The sequence below is a fragment of the Phoca vitulina genome, unplaced genomic scaffold (genome assembly GCF_004348235.1).
Source record: "Phoca vitulina isolate PV1807 unplaced genomic scaffold, GSC_HSeal_1.0 scaffold48, whole genome shotgun sequence".
In the NCBI taxonomy this organism is placed as follows: domain Eukaryota; kingdom Metazoa; phylum Chordata; class Mammalia; order Carnivora; family Phocidae; genus Phoca; species Phoca vitulina.
The window spans coordinates 7,133,561-7,139,560 of NW_022589751.1; positions in this window are offsets into that span (position 1 = coordinate 7,133,561).

The window sequence follows — 6,000 nt, forward strand, 5'->3', positions numbered from 1 at the left end:
ACTACAATGATTTAACAGGTATTTACAGGTAAGTCTCCTGAAGAAATCTTCCTCATTTCAGAGGACGTACCAGGCACTGACCTCCTAATTTGATTCAGGAAACATTTAGCCCGTCTGCAACGGGTGAGGTGCCGTGCAAGACACTAGAGGTAGAGAGAAGAGCATGGTAGGGCCCACGGTTAGCAGAGCCAAGGTGATCGACGCAGATCAGTGACAGCACAGTAAGGTCAGTCACCGCACCACTGAGCGAGGAGAGGCTTTCTGAAGGAGGTGATGACTGAGCTAGGTTTAAGAAAACAAATAAGATTCAAGTTTTAATGGTGTTTGTTCCCGGACTGATGTCAAAAGTGAATCATTAAGCAGAACTTAAAGCAGAACTTAAACAGTTCTCTTAAATGGCCTGTGTTATATGGGTCACTTTCTGATGACAAAGGGTGCGGGTGTAGAGGAAGGGCAGGAGCGTGGATCCAGATCCTGACACAGTGAAAGGCGTTCCTTCGTATCCTCCTAACTAGCTTGTAGCCGCAAAGATACAGAGAGCAGACTGTTTTGAATGCTAAAATACCAAAGGAGATATAATAAATAGAGGTTTATTTTATTTATTTTGAAGATTTTATTTATTTATTTATCAGAGAGAGAGAGAGAGAGCACAAGCAGGGGGAGTGGCAGGCAGAGGAGAAACAGGCTCCCTGCTGAGCAAAGAGCCCGATGCGGGACTCGATCCCAGGACCCCAGGATCACGACCCGAGCTGAAGGCAGATGCTTAACCGACTGAGCCACCCGGGTGTCCCTAAATGGAGGTTTTAATGAAGGAGAAGAAAAAGGCTTAGAAAAATGTCAGCTTTGCTGGTTTGATTCACAGCTACTGCAGACAGCAGCCATGCCACCTTGCATAGCCCATGAAGGTGTGCGTTTCACTTGATTTTTATAAGGTGGAAGTAAGTGGAGGGGGAGCTGATACTGGAGAATGAAGAAAAGCTTCCAGAGTATATTATTTTCAATATAAATTTAACAATTGCTCACATTCGCACATATGCGATAGTAAAAATACCCTCCTCTTGAAAGAGTGAATTTTATGGAAATGATTCTGTTAACTGGAGATCAGAAATGAAGCATCTCAAAATTTAAATTTTATTTTGTTTTACTTTCTTGGCAATGTCAAGGAAGTGTGTTACTCTGGAAAGAGCCCTGAAATGGGAACTACCAGACCTGGATGAAAATCTGGCTCTGACTTGGAGCAAGTCCTTAAGCCCCCTCAGCCTGAGCCTCCTGCACACTTCGTTAGGAATCTCAGCGCCTGCCCCAGCTCTCTTCCTAGGATGTCATCGAAACCAAAGGCCAATTTATTTTGGAATCCTGTGTATTAAGCATATTTAGTGTCCCTAGCAATATGTTAAAAACTTCATATGCGTCCTGTCATTTTGTCCTCACGGTAACACTATATATGTGGGAGTTTCTATAATCGCTTCATTATATAGATGGGGAAGCTATGGTTTAGGGAGCTTAAGTCACTTGTCCAAGGTCACACAGCAATGAGAGTGGCAGGGCCAGTACTTGAACCCTATAATAGGGTTCTTACCCCCCTACATAATGCTGCCACTCCTCTATCATCTTAAAGCCAGAAAATGTATGTGAAAGCACATCACAGATGGAAAAATACTGTCCAGGATTATTTTTCTTTTTCAGCAATGATTCTAGTGTGGACAGGGATGAAGAAAGTGACATTCCCTACCCACACCCCCTCCTCCCCCAGAGCCTCCATTCCTTTTACTCCTCCATTATAACCAACTCCTCATCTTCATTTGCCACTCACATCAGTGCAGATGCTTTTGGATGCAAATACAGGTTTCCCCCACTATCCAAGAGTAGAGCGGTCCTATGAAACCTTTCCTAAGCCAAAATGGTGTAAAGTGAAGAAGCAATTACCATTAATTTATATGGAAAAAATTTTTGAGCATTCTTAGACCCAAGAAATAATCTTTCTTAGACGTTTCTGATACCTTAGGACACATCTTGCTAATGGTGCACAAAATAAATTGAGACAAAGCACAGTTGTTCCCAGACACAAAAGTTTGACACGCTGATGCTGAGATGCTGAATGTAGTTTCAGAGAAAGGAGCTTGGCAGTGACACTCTCGCTGCCCAGGGGGCGCATTGCCTCTATAATGGCTTTCTTTCAGTCACCAAAAAACAGGTACTAATGCTGGTCTTTCGTGAAAGCAAAGTGGCTGTAACATGAACTTTCAAAAAGCAGGGGATATTTCTAACAGAAGGCTGACACCATTGGGACATTTGTTGTTTGTTTAAAAAGAAGTATGGACTCAGACAATCCCAGTTTCACAATATTAAGGCTCTGGCCTGTCATCCTGATAATTCCTTTGGTCTCATCCTCATGCTCACAAAATGGCTGCTGCAGTTCCAAACACCGCAGTCTAATGAGTCATTTTTTCAAAAACCAAGAAGCAGATAGATAGCCTGGGTAATGAATGAGTACTCCTATATGCCTATCACCTTTTTCCAATAAAAGGAGGTGTATTAGAAAGGAAAATATTCATCCAGAAACTGCACAGGACACTTTCCTACCTCCCATTAACTAGCACGGGATTACGTAGTGTATTAGAATGGGTTGGGCTAAACTTTGGTATTTGTTAAATAGACCCTGAAGAAATCTCAGTGGCTTAACACAATACAGGTTTATTTCTTGTTCTCCTCACAATTTTTGTGAGCTGGTGGCCCTCCTTTATCTTGTAGCTATACCCCTGGGGCCATGAGACCACTAAGGTCACCGTAGCAGGGAAAGAGGGAGAAAGGTGAGGGCACTGGCTCTTGATTGCATAAAACTGTGACAGACTCTGTTCACATCCCTGTTGGTTGCACTCAGTCTGGTGGCCCACCTCCTGCAAGGTGGCTGGGAAGGACAATCAGCCCCACAGAGGAAACCATGTGAAGAACACACAGCACTGCGTTCCACTGAAGTCCACCCCAGATGTCAGAGAAGGAGGGGCTTGGGAACAGCTGCTGGGTGGGAATCTGCCACCAGGTTTCATGTCCATCTGTTCCCTCCCCAGGCCGGGAGGTCTGATTAAAGACACAACAGGGAATGTTCTTTGGGCTTCCATGATTCTTATGACCTCTCTCTTTCATTGCTTTTTCTCTTGGTATCATGATAATCTTTTACTTGGCCTGTTACTCTCTCCCTCTATCCACTCCACCCCCAACCAACTGTAAGCTTCTTAAGGTCAGAGGTTGGGTTGTCTTCCCTTCCCATCGCTCATGCCCAGACTAGGGTCTGGCACATAGTAGGTACTGAATAGATGTTTTTAGAACAAGTCCATCAGGGTCTTTAGAAACAATGATATAAACCATTTGACTGTCTTTAAGAAATACCTGGCTTATACCTAAGTACCTAAGCTTTAGAATTTCCAGGAGAATCACTGAGGAACGAGAAGTATGATTCAGCCCTTAAACAAACATGGGTGCGAAAGAGATTGCACAGCAGACTTCAAGAATGTAGCCATAAATCAAGTAAATATTTGATCAATGACTTCAACAAAGGTAAAACATTTCTTTAAGGAAACTGACTTTTGGAAACCCACTTAGAATACCTTCAGTCTAGCCTTGGCACTTTAACCCTAACTACAACTCCAAGGTGGGAAGTGTTGAAAATCCCTTGAATGCCCAGAGAAGATGTCACAGGGATGGTGGTCGAGGTGGGGGCTAAAAATATAAGGTAGTTTGATATAAACAATTTAAGAAACTTAATTAAGGAAGCCAGATAAGTGAGGCACTTCATCAGCAGGGATTATCACCACCATTATGGTTGAAATATATGAGGACTATGTGCCAGATATTGGGCTAAGGACTTTATGTGCATTATCTGATCCAATCATCTCAACAGTGCCATGAAGCAGGTACTGTAATCATGCCCATTTTACTGACTGGTAGAGTAAGGCTGAGAGAGTTTAATAATTTGCCTGAGCTGATATAGCTGCAGAGAGACTGGTGGCAAAAATTGAGAACCAGGCTGTCTGGTTCCAAAGACAACACCTTTTAACCGTTAAGCTTTAGACTTGCTCCAGATTCAAGGTACTGGAAGAAAATTTGGCAGGTGTTTTGCTCATCCATTATTGTGTGACAACAGAGCCCCAAACCTAGTGGCTTAAAACAAAAATGTATTACTACCTCTTCTGGTTTTGTGGATTGACAGGGCCAACTGGGTTGTTCTCTCTTGGAGTCTCTTTTATAATTTCAGGTAATCTTGTGGTCAGCTTCAGAAATCACACCGTATCACTTCTAGTGCATCTGTGACTTAGAAATGGGACATAGGACCAGCCTAGACTCAAGGGGAAAGGCCTACCCACCAGGGAATGAGGGCCAAGAAGCATCCTTCACTGGGGCCATCTGGTAGACCGACTGCTATGGTGGACAAAGGCGCAAATGTGAAGCATCCTGGGTAGCTGTGCGGGAGCTGAATTCTCAGAAAGGACTTTCACATCTACTTCTTGTATGATGATCTTTCACAGCCTATGAGGCAAGCAGGCCAGGGGCAGGACTAGATCTCTATCTCATAGACATGGACACTGTCGCTTAGTGAAATTAAGTAACTTACCAGAAGTCACACAGCTTCTAAATGTGGATGTGAACTTTGGTCTTCTGAGGCGCCACCAGCAGAAAGTAATCAAGGTGAAGTGATCATGGATCTAAATTCAAAACGAAAAAGGTTTATCAAAGTTGTAAGATTTTTAAAAAATATTTTATTTATTTATTTGAAAGAGAGAGAGAGAGAGCACAAGCAGGGGGAGGGGCAGAGGGAGAAGCAGACTCCCTGCTGAGCAGGGAACCCCAACTCAGGGCTGGATCCCAGGACCCTGGGATCATGACCTGAGCCAAAGGCAGATGCTTAACAGACTGAGCCACCCAGGTGCCCCTCAAAGTTCTAAGAGCTTTAAAACATGACAACACCTACTATAATAGCTGATGCAGGAATGGACGCATATTTCCTATTCACGGGAGTATAATTTGGCGCAATGTTTCTGGATATGCAATAGATACTGAAAGCCTTAGAACGTTGCAAAATCTTTGACCGAGAAATTCCCCGTCTAGAAAATTTTCTTAGGAAATAGTCATGAATATGGACAAGTAGTTATTAGGATGTGTCCTATAGTATTTTTGTTAATAGGGAACAATTAGAAATAATCCAAATGTCTAATAAGAGGGGTTTTGTTAAACAGTGGAAGACCTTCTGCCATTAAACTGATGTTGTAGGAAAATATCTAATGCCACATAAAATGTGTGCAACATTATTTATGGGAAAAAGCAGATTTTAAAAGAGTATTATGCCACTTTTATTTTAATAAAACATACATGTGTCCATACACACAGAAAAAAAAGATATAATACCAAAATATTCATAGTAGTTATTTAACAACAGTAGGATTATAAATCATTTTTCCTCTATTTTATTTTTTTCTTCTCTGTATTTTAAAACAGCTTGTGGTATATGTTATTTTTGTAATGAGTTTTAAAAAAGGAAAATAAAAAAGGGAGTTAGGAAAATATAGAGGGTTTTAAGCTCATTTGCAACAAACCAATTAGAATATATACACAGGAATAATATGATGCCTCCTACTTAGCTCTTCAAAGTGCTTTTCAATTCAAGGTCTAACTTGATATCTACACTAACTCAGCGAGGGAAGTTGGAGATGTATTATTACTTTTATTTGCAAATGGGAAAAGTGAGGCTCTAAATGGCGAAGTCTTAAGGTAACCCAGCTAGTTAGTGATAAAAGCACGAGTAGAGTCCAGCTCTCTCAGGCCCGTTCATGAACTTCATGATGTCATAGCAGATGCCTGCTCACACTGTCCCCTGCTGCGGACCCCTGTTTTTCACCTGTCCAGCATCCTTTCCCCCATCTTTGGTCTCAGCTCTCTGACTCTTTGTGGAGCCTGCCCTCCCTCAGTCTCAGTCCAGATCCCAGGGACGGGCATGCGACCCCAAGC